General features: G+C 33.9%; 1 protein-coding gene across 16 annotated transcripts in view; it reads left to right on the forward strand.

Moving 5' to 3' along the window:
- LOC105210802 (serine-rich adhesin for platelets) overlaps window positions 1-27,078 on the forward strand; it is a 115,397-nt gene that overhangs the window by 14,521 nt on the left and 73,798 nt on the right. For 3 of the 16 annotated variants that reach the window (XM_029039353.2, XM_054226301.1, XM_029039355.2), the window contains exons 1-2: window positions 10,324-13,952; window positions 17,276-18,104. The exons of 1 other annotated variant lie outside the window; for it this stretch is intronic. The gene's annotated coding sequence lies outside the window, so the exon portion shown is untranslated. Of the gene's footprint in view, window positions 1-9,813; window positions 10,197-10,323; window positions 13,953-14,561; window positions 16,421-17,275; window positions 18,105-27,078 lie in introns of those variants that run through there. 12 more of the 16 variants (XM_054226294.1, XM_054226295.1, XM_054226299.1 and 9 more) reach the window with 12 other exon arrangements.

Consider the following 27,078-nt stretch of genomic DNA (forward strand, 5'->3'; position numbering starts at 1 on the left):
TAACGTAATGTTGAATAAACGTTGATAACGGTACTAAAAGTGACTGTAACTAATGTGACTGAAGGCTTTATTACACCAACAACAACACATAGTCAATAATGAGCTTTACACTCACACAGCCAAAGCTTCGAAAGCGACCTTTTGGTAGAAATTGATTTCTGGTTCAGTCGAGGTGTACATTTCGACGTTAAAAAGTTAATTAGGTACACAATTTGGGTTTTTGTGGGTTGATTTGAGTATATCTGATTGCAAAATAATGAATATAAATTTAAATAAATTTGCTAAAACCTTTTTTACTGGTGTTAAAGACTGAGACAGGGTTGTATCGAATAGAAAAAGTTCCAAATTAAATAAGATATGAGTTTGTCCTTTACAATTTCATTCAATAAACGTTCTTAAAATACTAGTTTGTATAAATTTTTGTTGATTAAATATAAATACATATATGATATATCCTATATATATATAAATATAGTATTCTTATATCTTTATTAGCTACGCTCTATTAGAAATATAGGGTTTCCCTCGCGCAATCAAATGAAATAGAAAGTCATTAATTAAGTATCTCACATGTTATAACCTCAAATAGGGTCGCATGACCGTACGACGGCATGAACGCATTTAATTGCGGTCATTTGACAGCGTGATTTACATTTCTATGCATATATTTCTGGCATTGACATGGGTTTTGCTGACAATATAATTAATTTCAATAAATTACAATGAACCGTTTTAAATTTAAAGTACTGTTAAATTTTTACTGTTATTCCTTTAAAGAAGTATATTTAATTACTTAGATATTTCGGGCTCAGTAGGCAATTAGGATGTAAAGTATTATCTCAACAGAGAAAACTAACACACAAGTCGCAATCGAAGCAGAGGCCGAAACCCAATAGGATTGACGGGACTAAATAAAGAAGAAGAAAGACTTAGGTACTTAGAACAAGTCGGATTCATAACCGTTCAAGAATTTCAACCTCAGCTTTGTCAAACGTGAGTTATGTCATTGGATAAAAAAATAAAATTAACAGTTCTGTGATTAGCGATATAATCTCAAAGATGGCGATGGTTTGGTCTACGTTGCATATGTCTAAGTGAGACATTCTCTTTCAAATATAGATATTGTGTCTTCTTCTTTACGATGAATATGTCTAAGTGAGACATTCTTTTTCAAATAAAGATATTGTGTCTTCTTCTTTACGATGATCAATTTTATTCGATACTAAGGTGACTTGAAGCGAGTATTGTACCACAAGTTTTTAGTTTTAATGTCTATTTAGAAGTCCTTCTACCATTGCCTGTTCTTGTCTCATCTGATAAGGATACATTGATAAATCCTTGATAGATCATAAATCTGGTGCGTCAAGTTATCCAAACGACTGATTTGTAGCACAATTATGATTAACGTATGGCTAAAGATGGATTATAAACTCACCAATAAGGTCGAACCAAAATTTGTACATTATATTGAACACGCCTATAATTAACAAGAGATTGCACGATCATACTCGCCTGAGCAAGCAAGTTGAGATATGAGCCTTAGCTAAGAGCGTTTCATCTCCACTTTTGAAGTTGAAGCTTTTTAGAAAAATCAGCTGAACCAGAGAGTCTGCCTTCTGACCTCTCATCGTTGAAGGATTATTTACCGGTTCAAACAGGTTCGGTCAAAATTTAGACGTAGAAGTCTACGGAATTTTTTTCTTCAAGTAACTTCGTTTATATGCCTTAGATTACAGCAGGTCAGTTTCTTTTACTTAGCATTTTATACATAAACATAAATATTTATATAGTTGTATATATGTATGTATAATATAATACATATTTACGAGCGTTACCCTTTTCTCAAGTAATCTATGCATATTTACAGTAAGTCTTTGTAGGGTCCACAATGACAAAAGTCAAAAAATGTTACGTTCATACATATATAAAAATAGACACATCCATGTGTATATAAAAGCAAAAGAGGTCGAAGGTCACCGAGGCGTCACTCACACCAACACCAACACACTCGCACAGAGAACTATGCATAAAACTATATTAGGGAACAAAGCGTGGAGCGAGAATACACTCAAAAAGATAAAACAGATGTTAGATAAGTGCATACACATACATATATGTTAACATATTCATCGTCAATTGCATATGTGTGTCTATTTTGGACATGAATCATTCAACAAAACACTTCAGTTGTACCCGAAGAACCGGAGAAAGAATAAACAGCAAAAAAAGAAAAGAGTGTCAACAACAACAACAAGCGAGTGTGGAAAATTGTAGCAAAAGTGCGAAAGTAAAAGTGTTTTGTTGTGTGTGTGTGCGTCGAGGGAAAAGTGTGAAAGGCCGAACGGTCGCATTGAAATGTTAATATACCGTTGTGAGTGAGATGAGCGTAGAGATATGACAGTGTATGTGAGTGTCAAATGAGCGCATTACTATGCGTCGGCACAACATCAACTAATACATAGCAAAGTCAAAAAATGATTTTTATGCTAATGAAGTCTTTCTTGCTTTGTCTTTCCTTCTCTCTGTTTTCTTTTTTTTTTTACTTCTAAGAGTATGTCAAATGTTGGCGGTTGCAGTTGTCAGTTGTAAATGAGTTGGTGAAAATTGAAAGGAAGATCTGAAAATTGATTTAAAGAGTCTGGTATTTAGATGTTGTGAAAGAGATATGCTTATTCGCGTAAGATCTTACCTATTGTAATTCTCAACTAATTGATCCAGTTTGATTAATTGAATATTTTTGGATTCATATGAATGATTTGTTCCGATGCTTTGTTTCCGAAATGTATTTTCATCTATCAATATCGTTATTTACCACGTGAGAGATTGATATTCCAGGGTATAAATGGACAAATCCAAAGTGAAACCATATCCAGCACCAGATTAGTATCCAATCATAACTCTAAACCAAGTAGTTCTGAAAGTAAGAGGTCACAATCATTCAAGTTGTATGTATGTATGTGATTGGCGTTCAACCGTTTAGCCGGTTATAGCCGAATCGATGAGAGCGCGCCACTCCTCTCTTTCCTTCGCAGTTCGGCGCCAGTTGGAGATTCCAAGTGTAACCAGGTCGCTCTCCACCTGGTCCCTCCAACGGAGTGGAGGCCTTCCCCTTCCTCGGCTTCCTCCGGCGGGTACTGCATCAAACACTTTCAGAGCTGGAGTGTTTTCGTCCATTCGAACAACATGCCCTAGCAAGCGTAGCCGCTGTCTTTTTATTTGCTGAACTATGTCAATGTCGTCGTATAACTCGTACAGCTCATCGTTTCATCGTCTGCGGTATTCGCCGTTGTCAATTTTCTGCGGTCCATAAATCTTGCGCAAAATTTTCCTCTCGAAAACTCCTAGTGTCGTCTCATCTGATGTTAACATCATCCAAGCTTCTGCACCATAAAGGAGGACGGGAATGATAACCGACTTGTAGAGTTTGATTTTGGTTTGTCGAGAGAGGAATTTACTGTTCAATTGCCTACTCAGTCCAAAGTAGCACCTGTTGGCAAGAGTGATTCTGCGCTGGATTTCGAGGCTAACATTGTTGGTGTTGTTGATACTGGTTCCCAGGTATACGAAATTATCGGCTCGAAGTTATGACTGTCAACAGTGACGTGGGATCCAAGACGCGAGTGCGCCGACTGTTTGCTTGATGACAGGAGATATTTCGTCTTGTCCTCATTCACCTCCAGACACATTCGCTACGCCTCCTTATCCATGCGGAAAAAAGCAAAACAAACGGCGCGGTTGTTGCTTCCGATGATATCAATATCATCGGCGTACGCCAGCGGCTGTACACTCTTGTAGAAGATTCAAGTTACTATATTACATTTACTGAGATCTTCCGGTAAGAACCAAGGAGAGCCGATAAGATCCAAAGAGATCTGGTAAAGCATATAAGAACCGATTAGAGCCAGTGAGGTTCGTTTTGCGCCAGTGAGAGCTGGGAAAATTTACCTCAATATACATATTTAAGAATTTGACATTAGTGAACCGATCTATGAAAGTCCAGAACCTTTTAAGATGGCATGAATGAGCATGTCTATTTATTGCAGTCTCAGGTACTAATAGATCCCAGGAACAGTTGTGATTAATAACCTAACTCATCAAAATGATAATGAAATCCTTAATTCAGGACTTAATTCCTAGACTCGCATCCTTCCAAAAATTTGCTTCATTTAAATGTCTCGCCTACTTCGCTTGCCTTACATCACTTTCCCTCCCACTTTTCCTTTATTCCCCGTTTGTCGTACAGATTCGCCGAAATTTACATAATATTTCTCCTGTCCCGGCTGTCAATTATCATGCGTCTACGCATATGTTCGTGCAACAACCGGAACGCGCATTCGCCGGAAACGGATGTGGCTCATAAACGCCAACATTAGTAAAATGGTTGCGTAGTTAGTAGCTTACTTACGCTACTACCAGCATATACTGCGTGTCTATTTGTTTGTACAATTACTAACATAATCCCAAAAGGAAAATAGTACAGATGAGAGTCGGCACTACTAAATATAAGTGATTCTATTTCAACAATTGTCTTTACTGACGCACATTTTTTGGTTTACCGGTTTGTCCTTCGCCATTTACGCATAGTCTACCAATTCTTCGCATTCAACTTCACGGTCTTCTTCAAGACTTCCTAAAGCATTTCTTCACCTCGCTCAATATATTTTTACTGCTGATCCATATTAAGATTTACTTTCTCTTTTATTTGTTAGCCTTTGCGATTTTCTTAAATTTTACTCGCTTTACACTTTTTATGTCTTTTTATTATCCACACGCGGTTATCCCTACTTTTATTGCCAGCTTTTAGCATTATTTTTAATGTCTGGCAGCTTGTTTGTACCTTGGTCTAGATGTGTGTGTGTGACTATGTTGACTCCCTCTGAAAGCTCTTTTTCCCTTAGTATTATTATAGTAGCCTCCTCCTTTCTCTCAACCACTCCGCCGAAGGTTAAGTCATCTTTGCACTCCCTCAAGCGCAACAGTTAACCACCATTGCGTCCAAGTGTGGCTTTAGCCTCTCGCTCATTCACCCCCCAGGCTATGCCTGTGGCTGCACTCCTAACGCGCCATTTCGAATTCCGTCGAAGCAGCAATTCGTGTAATTTCATCAAATGCAATGACTTCCTCCAGCAGACAAAATGTTATTTTACAAAATTTTATAAAATCCGTGATAAAAGAAAATCATGACAAGCTTTTGCCATCCGCTCAATTGTCGTTGTCTTCTTTGTAACCATTCAATTTCTTTGCGCCATTTTTAACTTTGTTAGTGTGTCGCTTGACGGTTTCATGAGCTTTTTGATGTCTTCACTCAAATTACTTTGCCGCTTTAAAATTTTACGCACTCCGCGCACGCTCATGTGTGTGCGTAAATAATTTTTATTACGGTTTTTGGGTGGAAATGTAATTAGTTTTTTTATGATTGCTTGCGGGTTTTGGTAGTGGAAAAGCTTTGGGAGATTTTGCTGATGTAGCTTTAAGGGTTTAAAGGTACTCAAATGCTCTAAAAAATTTAAAAGTCGGTCCCTTTGGTGCTTTCTTCAACCTATATAATATATGTTCGTGAATCAATCAATCTTGCCTGTCAGTCTAAAGTCCTAGTCTTGACCTAATTATAAAACAAGTTGACAAGATTTTCGATCTTATTGAATCTAATATCTTCTTTCTAATTTTTACAATAATGATCTCAAGAGATTACCTCTTCGTAAGCTTTTTCTCTTCTTTAGACAATCAGTACTTCGAATCGTTTAGAACATTCACTAACGTCTATCGATCAAAATTTGTATCTTCATGATATCTTATGCTGCAGCCAAAGATATGTTACTATATCCGTCCTCAAACGATATTTTCATGGGCTGCAGTTCCGGTTCTTGGCTTTCATTTAACAAACAGTTCAACCTAACTATTGTCTTAGGTCAGTTGTTCCTGGTACCAGCTAACTTTGGGACGACTTATTCGATTTATTAAGGTAATTTCAGTATACACAAGCGTTGGTCAATATCTGTTTCGGAACAATCTATTATCACTTGGAATAGTTCATTAAGAGTTAGCTAAAGACCAAAGTCTCCTCCTATTGAATACCTTCCACTTAACAGAATGTAATCCATAAGGACCCCAACTTATACATAATTAATTACAATTAGACCAGTGAGCTCCAACATACCACAAATTCCTAGTTGTTCTTAAATTATTCATCACCCACAATATTTCTAATGCAAAAGGAAACACGACGCTTAACTTTCATTTAAGTTCGTTAGTTCCAAGTTTTACTTACCAGCTCTTGGAAGATGTCGCCTACGACCAATCAACCACGAAGAATGTCATCATAAAGTACGGCAAACGCAAGCTGTGCAAGCAGTCAACCAGCAAAAAAACCATTAATTTAGCTATTCATTCAATTGTTCATTTAAAATTCAATTCCAAGCGAGCTAGCTACAGCTGGTGGCAAGCCACAACAGAACGTTATCGATTTAAGGTAATGGAAGAGATTACAGAGCAAATGAAGTTGCGAGAAGAGTGGAAGATATTTGCTATTGGAACTAGGGCGAAGATGGATGATTTGGGCATTTAATTTTTTGAAAATTTCTGGTAAATCCGAAAAACGTCGAGACCTCAATTGAGCCATACAGCAATGCTGACGAGCTGATCATTCTTAGTCGGTGAAGCCCGTGAATACGATTCAGTCTCGGCTACACCTTATTATCCCTGGAGTGTCCTTAAAGCTTCTAATTGTTCCACTTTGAGAAGACTCAGTCCTCTTCCATATTTCTTAGTTCTTTGCATTAACATATAGATAAAAAAAGAACCCACTCAGCCGCTCAACAGCTGGCGCTTGTAGCAACTGTGAACTACCACCGTCATGGACCTGTCCGTATGCTTAACTTTTGGTTGTCTTATGTTTTTTCTTGAACTGAAAAATACTTATTCAAACGCACAACCACAATTCATTTGTCTCGTCTGATGCGGGTGTACTCTTGGACCCAGACGGTGTCTTCTACTACATACATACAAACGTGCAAGTACAAGTTGACTATTTGTCTGTTTTGACGGTTCGATTTTTGGCTTCGCGCCAACCAGCTGAAAGCAGAGAAGAAAAAAATTTACAGTTGTTGTAGTTTTCGCTTGTTTTCGTTGTTAGCACATCGCGTACGGAAATATACTTATTCCGTGCATACAGACGAGCAGCAACTAGTCGTCGAACAAGCAACCGCCAACCTCCTGACCCAATCCACACATAATAACTATGCCACCGACAGCATCATCCCGGCAATCGTTTTGACACATCTTCACTCTGTTACAGGCAATCTCCATGCAACTGCCTGTCGATATCTGTGTCTCTGTTACAACATTTTGTCGTTCCTAACGCCCGCGAGTTACGGATGCGAGATTTGCGCAACAAAACTTTCATGTTTCGATTCATTAGATTTCGAATGGTTTGTTGGCTGTTTGCCTGGTGGGTTGCTTGTTCACTAATCCGTCGTATACTTACTTACAGTCGCATTATATACTCATTTCAGCTCTAATATTGAGTACGTTAAACTACTTTAGTTGTGCAGCGCTTTTTTATTTCTCTTCGACAATTTTTATTATTCTCCACTTTCAATTGCTCTTCTACCATTTTGTATGTCCTTCGTGCAGCTTAAAAGTTTAATTCCTGAAATTTTACACTATACTCAGCACGTGCTTGCCATTCCCATCATTATTTATTAAACTTTTAGGGCGCTTATACATTCCGTGCCATTAGTAGTTTGTCATTAAAAATTTAAGTTATGCTTTAATCGCACGGGTGAAGTTTGAGATTGTGATTACATTTGGTGCTTTCATGATATGGAGACTTTTTTCTGAGATTGCATGTTCAGATAAGGTTTCTTTTCGATTGAGTAGGTATTAGATAGTTGAAAGTAATACGTGACTGAGGAAGAGAAACGAAAGTCCTGCACCTAAGTTTACTTTGAATCCTTTTGCGGAGGAACTGTAAAATAGCCAGGACCAGCGGTGAACGGTCGAGCTGTGGCCGTCTAGATTCCCCTTCGAAACTCTCTTGGATTTAACGTAAGAAATGTGTGCGAATTACCGTTAAAGCATCCTCTATCAGCTCCAACAATTTTTTAGTCTTGTCTCTACCGAAATAGGTAACTTTCCTAGTATCTTGGTCCGAAAATTATCTTTAAAAAAGCAGAATAAAACTCTACTGAGGAGGAAATCCACATATATATCCTAGACCTTAGGTGTTCAATATATAGAAGCCGTTAGATAGTAGATAAGGTATTGCAAAACTAAACCAATTTCAATGCAGAAGGAGTCGTAAGAAGGCTCTGAGTTCTTAGAGCCTGTATTCAAGATAACTACCTTGGAGAGTCTTAAAACTAAAACTCTACTGAGGAGGTAATCCACAGATGGTTCTTGGATTGTAGGTGTTGGACTCAATATATGGAGCTCTTATATAGTAGATAAGGTATTACAAAACTAAACCAATTTCAATACAGAAGGAGTCGTAAGAAGGAAGAAGAATTCTTAGAAAAATCATCTCTTCTGTATTCAAGATGACTACCTTGGAGAGACTTCCCAATTTTTCTCTATCCGACATAACCTGGTTGTCAATTGGATCACATTATTTTCGTAAAACAGGGGCATTGGACTCTAAAGAATCGAGATCAAGTTCCTGGGGACTCGAAAGTCGCAAAGGGAGAACAGATGCTAAGTTGACTGTCCCTAGTTTGAATGTTGGGTCCGTTCCGATCGGACTATCGTGAGAAAGAATCCTAAAATTTCTAGAATGGCCCATCATTATTACTCGTTCTGTGTTCAACAATATTTCGGACTGCAATGGTCCTGCTGGATCTCGATAGTCACCAAATCAGAATATACGCTAGAGCGACACCTAGCCGACTTGTAAGATCCAACTATCGAGAGAACGGTTCTTGTGCTCTCAGGTACCATATATACCAAATATTACTCTTTCTGTGATTCAATAATCTTTCTGACATTTCATCACTGTTGATGTCATACCGCTCTTCAGCATGCCCCATATTATACAGTTATGCATATTTCAAAATACCACGAATCCGAAAATTGTCCAGAAAATAACATTTAAACGAAACTCATACTCATTAAATCAAAAAGCACGAACATACAGCTGAGGCAGTGACGGCAACGTCGACCACGAATGTCAACCGAATATTATTACTGACTGCATTTCAACATTAGCTGGAACAACACAACAACAATAACATTAAAAAATACGAATAGTATAATAAATAACCATAAAATCATTTCATTTTATTAAGACGAGTGTAAATGGAACGAAGATGCATGAGGAGGACTTACATACCCATACTTACAACACAGCGAAAAGAGAGTGCAAGAAAGGCGGTGAGAGTAATCGGTGTTTGTATTCGCTGTTGGGGAAAATGAGCGTAGCAGCAGTTGAACAGAAGAATGATTAAGAATATTGCTCAAAATGTGGCCTAACAGCGTAGGTTAGCTAACTGGCGCCCAGTAACAGTGGGAGTACTGTTCGATTGCTGTAAACTAACAGCGCAGCCTCCACGCACTAACAGCACCAACCCCCACTCAATGCATTCATCAAGTGAAAAGAGTAGCAGAAAGAGAGCGCGCTGTCCGAACTATAGTCGTTCTGATATTTTTGTTCTTCGTCATTTTCTTTCACAACATTTTGGATTTCAACTTCTGCTGCTGCTCTTTGCCTTTTTTTTAGTTCTTCGTTTATCAATTGAAAGCAACAGCACACTGCGCTTCTGCTGCTCACCAATACGTGTATTAGCTGTGTGTGTGGTGTTGCTGGAGCCACTCGAACCACTCAAACCAAAGCAAAGAACACTTTGCGAAACGTTCGCTTTCGTTAGTGCGCTCTTTGCCTGCAGCAAAACAACAAGTGCTTCATTACGCTCGTACGCGGTGCGCGTCTTACTTACTTAGTTATAATTTATTAGTGCTGTTGTTGTTGCTATTGCCTACAATTTAGAATTTCTTATTGCGCCGATTGACGGTGAGCAGCAATGTAAGTCGCTTCGTTAAAGCAGCATTCGTTGTTTGCTTGCCATCTTCGTTTCGGTTCGGTTCGGTTCTTGTGTGTTTCGTGTGTGTGGTAAAAACATAAATTGTTTTTGTGCAATGGTTAATTTTGTTGTTATTGCTGTTGCATTTGTAGGGAAATGCAAGCGATTATACCATGTGGGTTAGTAAGTGTAGTGTCGCTGTTAAGCTGTATGTAATGCTAACAGTGCGCTGTTATTCACATTGTTGGATGTTAACAGTGGAGCCAAGCAATCGGTTTATAGCCTAACATCACTTGGAGTGTATGTTATCAACTATGCATACTGTTGTTATTATAACTGTTAAAGTCTTTGGTGTTCTTTCAAAGTCGAGTTTTTTTATTCCAATTTTTAGTTGAAAAATTTTGTTCATTTCTTTAAAAAAAAATGTGGAAATTAAGCCATGAAAATTATATTCTAGGAAATAAAATTATTTTGAAATATCTTAGCACCCTAAAATCTGTAGGAATACTATTTTTCCGAATTGTTACTCCAAGTAATTCGAAGACTTAAGCTTTATTTTAAACTTTATTGAATCCCAAAGCTTATTAAAGAGCTTTTAGGTTCAAAATTTTGAGCTCTGACAGGATCTTAAATGTTTTGAGGCTAAGTCAAGATTATTTTTTTAATTTTTTTGCAACTGAAGTATTCTAAAGCTTTTAAGCTCACAAGTGTCAGCATTAACAGGATTTTAAAAGTTTTGAGGCTTAGTCAAGATTGTGTTTCAAAGTTTATTGCAACTAAAGCATTCACAAGCTTTTCAAAGAGCTTTTAAGTTCAAATGTTTCAGCTTTTAATAGGAATTTAAATGTTTTGAGGTTAAGTAAGGTTATGAATTTGTAGAATTTCCAACAATTTGATGTTTTTTCTTCTAACAAAGGGATATTAGTAATTATAGATTAGAACTATGATATTGGATCTAGATAAAATTTCTTCGAAAGCTCATACTATTTAAGAGTTGGTTCACTACTTTCTCTGATCAGAATGTTAGCTATAGTAATGTAATTAAACCGCATAGTTCCTCCATCAGGCTAAAAAGAGCCGAGTTCAAAGCTCCAAAATATCTAGTATTATATTACTATTGTAATAATACTAGTGGGGCATTATTTCTCTAGCAATCAGATCAGTTAACTCCACTGAAGAGTGAGATCTACTATTGTAAAGCTTCTAAGTTTTATAGAAAATATGTTCAAATGTTCAAAAAATATCCAAATTTGTTTCCGGTGATTGCAAGACTAGACTTCAAATATGGCTATCTTGGATATGTCTAGACTCTTTAAAACTTGTTGAAGTTCTTTCATATGAAAGTTAAAATATCCAAGAGATCATTCGGCATCGTGGTAAACAGTACCATATGAATGATATTAGCCCTATATGTTGGGCTTTAATCCCAAAAGCTTTGCAAGTCACGTGACGAGAAACCCTACTTTCTCTCATCTGGCAGAGAGACCATATTTCACCAGTTTACGATGTCTAAGTGTCTTAATATTAGGATATTAGGATATTGTTAGACTGTTATTAGGAATCACTAAAAGTCTGGACTCTCGACTAAATATATTTTTCACTTCCCTGAACTAGTTTGAATTATAAATATATTTTATATTTAAATGGAATTTCTCAACATTTAAATATTATGTACGCGCTTTTTTGATCATTAGACGAATTCCTCGAATTATTCTCTGTATTGCATGCCGATTGTCGTATTATTTACTACATTTGTCACGAAGCTTCTACTATTAATACATTCATTTATGTGCATAACCTTCAAGTGCAATGCGCCATAGAGGAAGTGTAATTAAACTTTCTACGTCGCTTAATTAAAAAATGCTATCTCATAAGCCGACTACGGCACTACGGCTTGATACAAATGCGCAAAACGGCTCGACTCGGCTTGCTGCCGGGCTGGCTTAGAATTGAAAATCGACAAGAATCGAAAACAGCCAACATTTCTGCATTTCACAGCCCGTGCATTGTGAGACTTATGGCATACAACGCCGAGCGCCGAGCCTCAAATATCGAATGCTTTTGTTGTTACTATTGTTGTACAATTGTAATCACTCTTCGTGTACCCCAACAATGCCGGCAGTTAGTCCATTGAAATGCTGTCACTGATGGGGCTGCTGCTGGCGCTGTTATGTTGACTTGTCTACGAACGCGCTGTTGCTCGTTGTTTCGTTTCGTTTCTCTGCTCTCTTCGGCTGACTGCTGCACACACGCTCCGCTGATGGATTACTACCGATATGTTGCTCTTTATGTTTTACTTTTGCTTCGTTTTTTTGTTTGGTTTTTGCATTTTGTCATTCCTATTTTGTAGCACTCGTGTGTGTGTCAGCTTTTGGGGGTTCCGCTGTTGCTGCTGCCGTCTCTACTGACTGTTGCTCTTGCTCTTGCCGCCCAGCCGGCGGTCACACCACACACCATCGCATACCACTCTTTGCTCTATACACTCCGTGAGTTTGTGTTGCTCTGCTTTTGTTTATATCTCTGCGCTTGGCGCTTGGCGCTTGTGGCCTGCTTCGTCGACGAATTCTGTGTTTTCTGCGTTGCTGGTGCGCTCGGCTTTTGGTGCGGCGAATATGGACAACAGCAGCCCGTGGCACTTCGGAGCGTTGAGCGGTGAGTGGTGCTGTTGGACACACGTACTCAGGCTGCCTCAATGTGTGTATGTGTGGATTAGCTGATGGTTGACGCTGTTGTTGCTGGCACGGCACTGCTTGCCGTTGCTCTTGGTTCGTCGCTGGTTTGTTGGTTTGACTTTTGCTTTAATTTTCTGTGTTGTTTCTGTGCTGCTGCTACTACTAATACAACTACAATCACAAGAGCGACGTCGTTCGACTACTGGTGCTGTTGCTGCTGCTGCTGCCGCCTGAGTGCTTGGGTTGGGTTGACTTGACTTGGCTTGGCTGGTGTTGTTGGCTTGTCGTCTGGTCGTTCTGCTGTCGGCGCAGACGGTCTGGTCTGCTCTGGTCTCTGGTGTAGTCTGCTCTGCAGTTGCGTTCGCGTTTCGAAAATAGTTACAAGATGTTCATCGAAGTGAATAGAACGTCTGAACGGGTGGTGGACTAACTAACTAACCAGCAATCAGCCAGCCAGCCAGCTAGCCAGCGAAGTAAGCAAGCAAACAGTAAGCTGTTGAGACCGCGAGCAACGTCGCGCGCTGCCTTACAATTGAAGTGTAGTGAAGTGAAAAACTCTCGGCTGTTGCTTATTTTCTTTTTTTTGTTTGCTGTTTTTCATTCTTACTTTTACTAGTCGGTTCTGTGTTGAACCAAGTGTCTGCGCCTCTCTGTAAGTGTGCGTGCGTACGTGTGTGTGCCCGAGTGGTGTGGTGTGGTGTGTTGAGTGGGATCTGCATTTCAGCGTCACAGTGTCGTCTATACTGTGCTGTCTGCTGGCCACTCATTTCAGTTCGGCAGCAACATCCGCAGCAGCCGAACCAACCAACGCATTTCAAAGTCGTCTCTTCAATTCAACCCCCAACGCAAACGCAGATGGTACGCTAAAATTTTTGTAAAAATTCTTGTGTGTTCGAAACGCGCGTGGACGCCCCCAATGAGCTCATTAAGAATATTTTAGAAAACTGATATAAAAAAAATTGTTGAAAAATTAAAAATTTATAAAAAATCAAAAAATTTTAATAAATTTATTATAAAATTAACAAAAAAAATTTAACAACAAAAATTTTTATCTACAAATGCTTGCTAAAAATGTGCAATAACAACAAGTGAAATGGAAAAACAACAAAAGTTAGTGTAGAACTCTTATTTACTTTCTTCTAACATTGCGGCGCATAGTTGTGTGAAAGCAGTGTACAAAAATAAAAAATAAAAAAACGCGAAACAAACAGAATAAATAAAATTAAAAAACGAAATAGAAAAAACAAATGCAAATAGTATTACTTAAGTGAGTAAATATTGATGTAGTTAAGTGTGCACCTCCGTATATGCAAATTGGCTTATATGACTAAATACATAGCACATTTGTAAATTACTTTAAAAAAAAAAATAAAATAAAATAAAACAAAATAATTTAATGAAATATGTGCGCCAGTGACGCGACAAAATTAAATTAAAGTTGTTTGCAGAAAATAATTTAACGAATTAAAGAAAGCGCCAAAATTTTATTGTTGTGGTAAAAGTGGCAAAGGAACAAATGTGTGCAGAAATGCAAATAATAAATTCAATAAAAATTAAAAAAAAAAAAAATTATGAAATAAAAAAAATTGCTTTAATGAATTTTAATAAAAAAATAATTATTTAAAAAATTTAAATAAAATAATAAATTTAGAAGTAATATAAAAATCAAATAAAAAAAAAACAAAAATAATATTATATAAAATATCGAAAACAAGTAAAGTAATATATTCAAAATTTAGTCTTAAAAATGTTACAGAAAATTATATAAAAAAAGTTTTGAAAATTTAAAATTAAAAAAAAAATTAAAAATTAAAAAAAAAAGTTTTTAAACTTATTTTTTAAATTTTTTAGAACATTTGTTCATACGAGAACTCACTAAAAATAAGAACAATATCGTTATTATATTTTTTTAACAAAAAAAAATTGTTAAGACTTAAAAAATTCTTAAAAATGTGAAACTCTAAAAATAATCCTTGTAAATATTTAAAAAAAATAAAAGCGAAAACCTTAAAGGATTTTTAAAATAAATTATAATATTAGACTGAAAATAAAATTGTGAAAACTGTTATTTAAATATTGCCAATGGCGAAATGAGCAAAAATATAAGGACTGTTCCAAGCGTATCGCTAAAAATGGATTAAAATATTTGAGAACTTTTCTGAAAAGTCCTAAAATTATAAATAGAATTTTTCACAAATATGTGTGGCTATGATCTGAGTGCTAAAAACTTTCAACATAAAATATGTTTGAAAAAGCAATTGAAAAATAATTTCGAAATAATTATTCCTAATTAACTACTGCTCTGTTTCTTGGATGTAGCTATGTTTTTATAAACAAAAAATTTAGAACTAACTTTAAAAACAATTTTAATAAAAAAAAATTATTAAAAAAATATGTCTTTGAAAACTAAAAAAAAAATCTATATATTTTCAAAAAAAAATGTTGATAATTGAAAGCAAGATGAAATAAAAAATATTAAAAAAGAAAGGAGTAAATATTTTGTGTAATTGAAATTTTAAACATTGACTGAACAATTCGCACTAAAATCAAAGGATATTAAAAAAATATAATAACGGTACTAAGAATCAAAAATATAAAATTGTGGACTAAAATCAAGAAAATTATAAATACTCTTGTTTGAGTGAACCTGAGTGAAATGAAGTTTACGAATTTTCCATCAAAAAAGTGCACTCAAACTCCAAAGGACTTTATGACAAACTGCAGCCTCAAAGAAAATGCATATGAAAGCATAATTAATTAAAATTCCAATACTTAACAAAAAAATATAAAAAAACAATATTAAATTGTCACAGTGCCATGCAAATCAAGCAGCAAAACTGCAAATCTCGTGACTAGTTTTTGTTTTCCTATTTCTTCCAATTTATACTACGGCAAAAAATATAAATATTTTCTTAAATGGAAATCGTGATGCGACGAATGCGCGTGCGGCAATAAAAAAAAGAAAACTGTTTTCTAAGCGTTGTTGTTGTAGTAAATATACAAAAAATACGGAATATTATAATTAATTTGGCGGCTATGCGAGCTGCCGTTGACAGACGCTGCATAAAAAATAGAAAAAAACTGAACAGAAACAGTGCTAAGGAAAAAATAATGAAAAACACGAGCAAAACAATGCAAAAATCATTAAAAAAGATACAAATACTTAAACAAATTGTGCGACGGTCTGCGCTGCAAAGTGTCAAATAATAAATAATCTGCACGAATGGAAACAAGAACCACAGACGTCCGCAAAACAAAAAGAAAAACAATAAAATAAAAAACAACAAAAATATTTGTGCAAACTAATCAGTGCAAAATGAGCGACAACAGCAACAACAAATATGAACGATAATAATTTTAATGGTATTAAGTGTTAGCTGTTAGAAACAAAGCTTTTTTAGACGCCACATGAAACGCTCCAAATGTCAACAGACAGCAAGAAACAGCCAAAAAAAACTACATAAGTGAAGTGTTTCCTTTGCTCAGTGACATATAGTATAAAAAAAATTAAATAAAAAACATTAAAAAGTAACTGAAAAATATGTGACTGATAAAAAGTGTTTGAAATACCACAGAACCACTGTTTTTTTAACGTTAAGACTCGCTAAATTCGCCAAAGAACTTATGTTTGTGTTATATGAAAAAATGTATTCGGCTTGTGTTATATGAAAAAATGTATTCGGCGAAAGTGTTAAACAACTGATAAAAATTTGGAAAAAAGGCGTAACTTTTTTGGTATATGGTTTGACAGTTCTTCGCGGCCATTTTAACGCTTTTTTGTACCCGTGGTTTCAAATAATAAATTATAAAAATTTTAGAAATAGCAAAATTAGTAAATTTATATAGAGAAATTATCAAAAATAATATTAAAATAAAATAAAAGTTAATATTTTTAATAATAATTTTTTTTTTCGCACGGAAATTATTTTTAAACGATTTAAATTAAAAAAAAATTAATTCTAATTTTTTTGTATATGAAACTTATTTTTTAAAATTTCGAAAAATAAATTTGAAAATATATTTCGAGTTTCTTTGTATATAAATATCACATTTAATTGCTCTATATATTCTAAATGCAATTAACTAATGTAATTCTCTTTAATTTTTTATTAAGAAAATAATTTTTTTTAGATTTTTTTTTTTTTTTTTTTGAAAATTCAAACATTGAAATATTTATGTTTATATATTTTTACCAAATACCCAAGGACAAATATACACACTGTTAAAAATTAAAATCACCTAAACCGACGAAAAAATATTTTATCAGCTACACAGCAACAATCAAATTATGCCCGAATTTGTAAAAAAATACAACCTCTAAGCCACAAAAAATTAAACAAAAATTTAATCAAGAAAAAAGCGTGAAATAGTTTTTTTTCTTCTTTTTTTCATTTTTTTCGTAATATTTTTTTTATTTATTTTTTTTTTTTTGCCGTTTTTTAATATTTTTTACTAATTCTGGTGTTTTTTTTTTCAACCGTAAAAATCTTTATGTTTCAGCCTTCATAAAGCCAATCAAAACTAATTGCATTTGTTTCGCTGCATTTACACAACTAAAATTATTTTATTGATTATATTTTTTTCCATCAGAATGAAACATCAAAAACGGATTTAAAGCCAATTATAAACTAAAACAAGCACAAGAAAAACCACAGAGCAGCGGAAGTCAAGTGAACTAAAGCAAAAAAATGAAATGAAATGATATGAAAAAGTATTCAAAAGTGAAACAAAAACAACAAAAAATTATATTTAAAATGAAATATGCAAAAAAACTGTAAATGAAAGAACATTAAAATGCTGAAAACGTCTACATTCATGCAAACTAAATGAACAAAAAAGTAACTGTGAAAGTGTGGCACTCAACACTAGTTCAAAATTGCAAGAACTACTAAATGTGTTACAAAAAACAAATGCAATAACAGCAAATTGCTAAAAAAGTTAAATGAAAATTTGATATGTTAAAGCAACAACTATAACTATTTTTTAGTGAAAACATTTAATGAAACTATAAAAATTCATACAAAATATTGGAAAAAATTGAATTGTTTTTTTTTTTCCAAACAAAATAAAATTATAGTTTATTTATTCAATAAACTCAAAATAAACTGATCGAAGTGCCAAAAGTGTGTGTGTGTGGTGAAAAAACAAAAACAACAAGCATTAACAATTCCATTGCAAATATTTTCGGAATTCCGTTTTTATATATACAAAATACATATGTATATATACATTCAAGTACATATTGAAAATATTACTTTATTATAACTGCATTTACTATATATATATATATATATATATACATACAAACATAATTTTTGTGGATATAACCATTTAAATAACGGATACTGTGTATTTTGAGAAAGTTTGATCGACAACATTGTTATATACATACCTACATATATATTTTATATACAAACGGGTGAGTGTGCTTTTAATTTCACTTTTATAAAATAATTATCAATTTTTTTTTTCGAATTTAGTAAGATTATATTTTGGCCACACTTTTTTTTGAATTTTTTCGTAATATAATCACTATTTTAGAGAGAGAATAGTGCTAATATGACGTCACAAAAAACTACTCTCTCAATATTCCCTCTCATTGGATGTTGTTCTTATTGCGCTAAAATCTATTTAATCGAAGAAAACTATAGCGAATTGTGCTTTATTCCGTCATATATGTTCATATGGATGTAATTGGCGTAGAAACCATTTATCTGGTTATAGCCGAATCGAAAATAGCGCCATTCGTCTCTTTCCCTCGCAATTCGACTCCAGTTAGAAATCCTAAGTGTAACCAGGTCGCTCCGTCATATATGTATGTATATTATTCATAATGTTTCCCTTATAACCAATGCCGTCGGAAGAACGTCAGCTCGAACATGATTATTCCAACAGGGAGTGCTTAGCATTCTTAAAGACATCGATGAGCTAATTAATTATTCAAGATTGCTCTTGACTCTAGCGCTCTTAACTACCTACATCAAGATATTCAGTTCAAGAATCTTAAGAAAAGTTATTTTCTTGGAAGTTACAGACTGTTCTGGATTGGTCTTTGACATTGATCCATAGATTTTTGATGAGACACCCGCATAGTACTACTCTATATCGCAGTAGCTGGGCTTCGAACACCTTTTGTATCTCGTATGCTTCAGAACAAGTTTTTAAGTGGTCTTGATTCAATAGAAATACTTTCTATATGTCTTGGATTAAAGAAGTAAATATTTCGGGTCAAAAATATGTTGTGGTAGAGTACAGTATTCCTCGACATAACCTGAAACATAATCTTTTTGTTGGAATTTCTGTTTTTTATTATACTTCTCAACTGTGCTTGGGTGTCTTTGTACCAAAGATTATTTCATTACAAAGACATCTAGCCATGACTACACACGGAATTTAAAATAATCTTTAATTAATTTGCTAGTTAAGACAACACTAAATCTTTCGCTATAATATTGCACGACAACAGAAACAAAAAAACATTTGAGAACAGGCGATAAATTATGCGCTCGCATGGCAATAAACCCATTCAGTCGCATAAATACGCTTAAATCGGGCGAAATTCATCAAAAGCGAGTATGAATGAAGAGTATAAATATATTTGTGAAATTGAAATTCTACAGAAGGATGTGAGTAATGAAAGTGAGCTGAGGGCATGAATAAACTTAAGTGCATACAAATCTATATACATATGTATATATGTATGTATATATATATATATATTTAATGTACAATGAACTATAATCACATTGATGGATTGCTGCATGAAAAAATATATATGAATTTGTTTGTATATAAAAATAGCGTGTGACAAGCAATCACTTCCTAGATGCTCAACAGCAGTCTATAAACAAGTAAATAGCAATAATGTGACAAAGTGTTGGCAAAAATTGCAATTAAAAAGTGCAAGGAGTGACAACAAACAATGACCGCAAAAGGTTGCCAAAAAAATGTCGTATGCGCTTCATTTTAATTATAAAATAATGAAAGTTCAGACAAAAAGGTGTAAAACGCGCGCACACAAATACGAAATGATCGTAAAAATAGCGCGAAAATACGCGCATGCATTCTTACATACATACTTACACGTGTGTAAGTGATGCACCTTTTTGAGCGAAGAAAGTCAATCATCCCGACAAGGCTCAGCAACCACTTAAACCCTGTAATGCACACAGGCGGCCGGCCATTGCTCAAACAGCCTTGCCAACGCTCAAGAACATGTGGCGAAAATTAATTACACTGTCACATCAATCAGAGTGTCTTATGTGCTCAAAAGCAGGAAAAACATGCAATAATTTGAAAATTATAAAAAAATAATGACAACATTAAAAAAAAAATATAAAACAATTAAATTTTTAATTTTTACATTAAATAAAAAAATTAAGAAAGCAAAATTATAGTTTTATCATAATAAAACTTAAAAAAAAATATAGTAGTATATATAATAAAAATATATATAATTAAAAATAATAAAAAAATATTTTTTTATTAAACAAAAATAAAAAAATTCTTTGTAATAATTTTAGTTTAAAAACAGTATGTATTATAAAAGTTAAAAAATAAAATAAAAATTACAAAACCAATTCAAAAGGCTTTTGTTAAAAAAATAAATTTATAAAAAAAATAAAAAATAGAAATAAAGCTAAAAAATCGGTTTATATTATACAAAAAATTGTTAGGAAAAAATTGTAAAGAAAATTAAAAAAATAAATCGAATAAAATTAATATAATATTAAAAAAATTAATAATAAAATTAAAAAAAAAAATACAAAAAATTTAGTTTAAATAAATAAATTAATTAAAAAAAAAATAAAATAAAAAATAATAACTAAAGAAATTCAATAATAAAAAAAATTAAAAATAATAAAAATTTAAATTAAAAAAGAAATATTAACATAAAAATTTAAATATATAAAATTAAAAAATAAAATGAAAAAAAATACCAATTCAAAAAGCTTTTGCTTAAAAAAAATAAATTTATTTAAAAATAATAAAAAATAGAAATTAAGTTAAAAAATCGGTTTACATTATAAAAAAAATGTTAGCAAAAAATTTTAAAGAAAATTAAAAAAATAATTCGAATAAAATTAATATAATATTAAAAAAAAATTAATAATAAAATTAAAAAAATTTACAAAAAATTTTGTTTCAATAAATAATTAATTATTAAAAAAATAATAACTAATAAATTTTTTTAAACAAACTTAAATAATGAAATTATAGTTGTAAATCATGTTTATATTATAAAAATAAAAATCAACTTTTAACCAAAAACTAAACAAATTCAATAATAAAAAAAAAATTAAAAATAATAAAAATTTAAATTAAAAAAAATTTATAATATTTAATTATATAAATAAATTTGTTTACAAATTATAACAAGTTCAAAATAAATTAAAATAAAAAAATAATGAAAAAATATAAAACAATAAAATACAAATTTAAAAACATAAACAATGCAAAATTAAAATAAAATTCTGAATGACAAATAAAATACAATAAATAACGCAGTAAAGCGAATGCGCGATTTATTACAACCACAACAATGCTGGCGCGCAAACGAGCACCTTCATCAACGCAAATCAGAATCGTTGACAACAATAAAGATGCTGCAGCCACACAGTGACATTCATACATATATGTAAATATTTTTTATGCTGGCGTTGACACTGACGCGCGTAGGGACAAAGACGCGTAGCGCAGATGGCCAACCCAATAGCCAACCACCCACCAACCGCGTCACTTAATCCTGTGCAACGGCACTTGCATCGGCTAAAAAATCACAAAGCAAAAACAAGAAAAAAGTATGTCAAAAAACGCGCATTGCCGTCTACTTCAGCACCTCTACCCTCTTATCACCCACCCACAACTCATTTTGTTGTGACAATGTCAAATTTGAATGTAATAATTCTTCGGGTTTTCCTGACGCTTGTCATGGATATTGTTTATTGTTGTTTCTTTCTTTATTTTTATCTTCTTCTTTCTTTCTTTCTTTTTATCGCCTGCCTTGTTCCCGCCAAGTTTTGATTTATTACCGCGTATGTTCAATAATTTCGTCTTAATTATTGACTTTTTTTGTACAATTGTCGCCTTTCTTAAAATTATGAGTACTGCGTGCGTGAGTCTGTGTGTCTGAATGTCGTTCAAGAAAATTACACTTAAAACCGCAGCTGGACAGCCTCGGTGAGCGAGACAGCTGGACACTTGGACAGCTGGGCGCATGAACTGCACCGCCAACCGCCAGAGGCCAGACAATGGTGACAAAAGCGTTGACACATAACAATTGGCACATTCAGTTGACGTCGCTACATATAGATATGTGTGTGGAAGAACAGAAAACCCCGTTAAAATATGTGACATTCTGTTTATTTTAATGCCACCGCCTTACGCAGTCAAAACAAAGGCGCTTTCCTCTGGAAATTCGATACTCTGCAGTTACCTTCGCTTTTTAAGTGTTTTTCATTGGAATGCAAAGTGAGTTGAGGGAGGTTTAAAGTGTAGTAAGTGCTATAATATGTGCTATAAGAAGATAAATCTAAGTGACTAAGATATTGCGAAAGGAATTACAATATGTGAATTCATTTTAAATTAGTTAGAAGCATTAGTTTCGAATTAGAAAGTCTTCAGTGTTACCAGTAACTACACTAGAAAAATGTAGAGAGCTGACGATTTTAATAAAGGTATGGTCTTCCATCAGTAATATTTCAAACATTAGTTAGTATTTAAACTCTCTCCCATCCAATTTAAGAAGGATATACTTCGCAGTAGGCCGGATATACTCAGAAGAGTTCGAATGTTGCTTCAAGGGTTCTATATTTACCTTGAAATCCAATAGTTGGAATCGAAGAGTTAGGCCTCTGATTGTCTGAAATAAGTGTGTTTCTCTTCGCTCTTTCTCTTCCCTGATTCCTAGATAGAAGTCTAGAATATTCATTCATATCAGCCGTCAGTAGTTTACTTCCTTGCCACCTTACATTTTCAAAAAAAGAGCACCTATAATTTGGGACCTAAACCCTCGATGCTTCTTGATGTACCCTGAGTGATTGATGAACACGAAAGCCTCAATGACAGAAGGTGGTATGCATTAACTTGTTTCGGACTGACGAAAACTTGACTATAAAGAGGAATTTAGAGTTTGAAATCTCATTCTCCAGAGCCCTCAAATATACCAACATAATTACCAACAAATTTTGAGACTATCATTCAATTAGCCTGAAGTTCTATGACTCTTCTATGGTTATAGCTGGTTCTCACGATATATGTATAACTATCTTTACTACACATTTCATAGTCCTGGAAGTCAGAATCTATTTCTAAAGGAAAAAGTTTGGTATCCAATGGGTCACGGTTTCCGTTTTTATCTTACATGTAGACTTGAAGGGCGTCCTGAATTATAATATTCTTAAAAACATGTGAGTGAAGACCGCACCGAGACCAAATATTCGATTATACATATCTTGGGAACCCATAAATCTTTTTTTAAGTTCTTCGACAGCTATTGTTTGAGGTTAGATCAGGAGAGATCAGAGTCACATATCAGAAAATAGGTGTCACCAGAGAGGTATATATCAGCAAGAAGATGGTGAGTCAATCAATTCAGGGATTGACAATAATGTCTTAAGATAACAACAACAATAATAAATAATTTATATAATGTATAACCTATATTTTGACAATTCTCAGTGCAGTTCGAGAACCCAGAAATAATTAAAGCGAAAGTTTTTAATATTCATATAAATAGTGTTATTTACTTTCATATATAAATATATATACATATAGACGTACTATTTAATTGTTTATTTTCGTATCAATACAGATTCGCTATCTTTGTAACTTTGTAACATATCTTTCAATACTGTCAATCTTTAGCGCTGCATAACCCTGTTGAGCGTTTATCTTTTCAATACATACATACATACGTACTTGCATAAATAAACATATATATTTATAAGTATATATATACGTACATATATTTCACATTGCATTTAAGGTCAACACTGACACACCTCGCCTTGATGGCCTGCAACTGCTTGAATGCTTGAAAGCCTGAAAAGACACGCGTTCTTGTATACAAGTGTTTGTGTGTGTGTGTGTGTATGTATGCCTTGCTGTATGTACCTGTAGCTTTATAAATTCGGCCCCCTGTATATTTGTTTAAACAATTTTCGCCATACTTATTGACCTCGAAAGCGGCAGATTTGTGTCTACTACCCGCCCGCATGCTGCTTTACTTTTCAACAGCAATTCAACAATATTTACAATATCCACACACATATGTACATACACAGAGTTATATATGTGAATCATCTTCAAAGCAGCGTGTGTGTAAACAAATTAAGGAAAAGCTAGAAGATCTGCATTTTACCGGCTGTGCTTGACCATTGATTTGGCAGCTGTGTCTAAAGTGATGTATACCAACGGTGGTAGCAAAAACGGACAGTAATGAAAAAAATATATTTGATTTTTTTTTAATGTTCCAAAATGAAATATTTAAAAAAATAATAATAAAAGAAATTTATTTTGAGAATTTTAATTTTTTTATTTAATTTTTATTTTTTTTACAAAAAAAATATTTTTGCTGATTTGTTAATTTTAACAATTTAACACTTATATGGGGAAATTATAAATTATTCTATTACTTTTTTTTACATATATTTTATTTTATAAATTGTTATTTATTTATTTTATTTAAAAAATTTTATTTTGAGAATTTTATTTTCTTTTATTTAATTTTTATTTTATTTATTTTATTTTGTTTATTTTTTTTTACAAAAAAAACTATTTTTGCTGATTTGTTAATTTTATACAATTTAACACTTATTTTGGAAAATTATAAATTATTTTATGATTTATAAAGATATTTTATTAATTTTTTGTAAATATTTTATTATATAAATTTTTATTTATTTTTTTTTTTACTTTTTTATATATTTACTTTTGTTATTTTCATTTCTATTCCTTCTTCATTTTCAATTTTTAAATTTTATTTTAATATTTTTTCATCAATATTAAAAACCAAAATCTTCATTTTCCCAATTTACCCTAATTTATCTATACTCTTTTCAAGCTCTCCGCCTTCCTTCTCTCTTTGTTTCAACCTAAACACTGTGTTCCTCAGCAGCACCAAAATTTCTACTACTGTTACAAACAAGATCTAATTAAAGTCAAAGCAAAGCGAAAAAAAAAACAAATAATTAAAAGCAAAATCTCGAAAAGCATAAAACCGACCATCGGGGCGGAAAGCATTTAAATTTTCCCCAAATTTTCCTATTTACGAGCATTTTTGCGCTGTTTCATCTTCTGCAGACGCGTACAAAAACCAAAATATTGGCATCGATCCAAATTTCATGGTTAAGTCGGCAAGAAGAACGGTCGTGGCGTTGCGCCAATACGGCTGACGTTGGCTCTTCTTGGCTAAGAAGTGTTGGACCCGTCGATGGTTTGGTATTTCGGCACCATCCGTTGACCATTTGCGCCGGTTGGTCGCACTGTTGTTTTTCGTTCGTGTTTGTTTTGTTTATTTTTTAGTTTCTTTTTTTCTGTTTTTTATGTTTTCCTCATTGGCTATCGCTAATGGTAGCAGATTGTTGCTGCCTGTTAGGTTCTTATGTTGTGTTTACTTCACAATCGTCTCTTTTGTTATTGGTTGCTATTTTTTCGAACATTTCTTCTTTCTATACATCCACAGTGTCGATCTGTATATTCATTTCTTAGTTCAGGACTAGCCTTTTACCTTAAATTTCTTAGATGTATTATGTTATCAAGCCTCCTTATAGCTCCGAACTTGGAGCTTGTAGATCAACTGCCACAATCAGAAGTACTTCTTACACTTTTTCTCTACACACTTTCTTTCTTAATATTTTTTCAACATTACTCTTCATAGTCAAAAACGGTAGTGTTTTGAATCCACATCTCCCAGAAATAAGATTCTTGACATCATATATGATTCTAACCGAGTTGTTAAGTATGCAAGGAGCCTTATTCGGTCAGGAAAACAGTCTCGGTGTTGAAACTATCAATCATAAAACCATCGTTTTTGACTAAACTAGAACTCACTAGAGAACCTACTAGTCTGAACCTATCTTATTGCACTATCAATGTTTTAGTACTGTAGTCTTTTACTAATCGATAGTGAGGTTTCCGAAGTTAAGTTACTGGATACCAACCTTAGATGACCGTTTTATCCACACCTCCGACAGAAATGGGACTTTGTAACTTCTATCCGCCGAGATGTTGCCTTACTTTTACTAATACTCAATGAGGCCTCAACGCAGCTGCTTCAGACCCACAATCTTTCGACTGCAACCGCTTTATTTACGTTCCCCAGGCTGCAGGCTGCAGCACGTGTAATGCGAACAACAGCTTGTCCGCAATTTTCTCATGTTTTTTCTGTGAAATACTTTGTCGGAAAGCATGCGGTCATAATTCGAAAAAAAGAAAAAAACATGTTAGAGAGCCCTCAAACGAAAACAAACACAGCCCACACATTGTCACTCACGTACACTAACAGGCAATAACAACGTAAACTTTTTCGGCGCTAAAGCGTGTCGGCTAAATAACTAAGTGCTTGGGTGTGGGCGCGCACTCTCTCCCCTCGGCACTCTGCAGTTCTCACCACCACTGGCGGGATCAAGACAATAGCGAGACTAAAATAGTTTAGAGCACTTTGTTGCACGTACTTAGAGGCAGATGGGCCGCCACATGCTTGCAACAAACTGTGACGATTTCTTGGTTGCTTTCTTGCCTGTGGATCGCATTTAATATGCTACGTGTAGAAGCCACCGTCGCCTAGTACATGTGCTAAGCAAGCTTGCATGCCACGGATTTCAGTCGGTGTACACTGGTCATCTTTGATGGTTATTTTTAAGCAAATTAAAAAGGCTGTCAAATGTTGCTCTGCAGCTGTACATCTCTCTCCCTTTTGCACTCATGCCTGTACGTTTGATTTTGGTTATTGTTTACCGGCTTGTGGTTCTGCAATGGTTTTTGCTGCTGGCACCATGCCTGTTTTTACTGTTGTTGTTGTTGTTGTTGTTGTTGTTGCACTAAGTGACATTTATTGCCAGCACCATTGCCATCGGCAATATGTGGCTGCCGCTTGTCGCGCTGTCGAACTGTCATAGTGGTCGCTGCCGATGCTGCTTCTGCTGCTCAAGCGTCATATGTTATGCGCTCGTATGGTGTGCGTGTGCCTATGTGACGCATGCTGCGCCCAGCAGCAAAGCATTTCACTGAATTATTTTGCTTTTATTTCACTTTTTATTTTTATTTTGTGCTTTTTTCTCGTTCTTTGTTGTTGTTGTCTGCTGCTGCTACTGGCGCATTTTTCACCACTCAATTCAATTTGTGCTTTGGTTTTGTGGGCCAAGGCAGCTACTTTTACGGCTAGTCCCTGT

The sequence above is a fragment of the Zeugodacus cucurbitae genome, chromosome 3, assembly GCF_028554725.1.
Source record: "Zeugodacus cucurbitae isolate PBARC_wt_2022May chromosome 3, idZeuCucr1.2, whole genome shotgun sequence".
NCBI classification, from domain to species: domain Eukaryota; kingdom Metazoa; phylum Arthropoda; class Insecta; order Diptera; family Tephritidae; genus Zeugodacus; species Zeugodacus cucurbitae.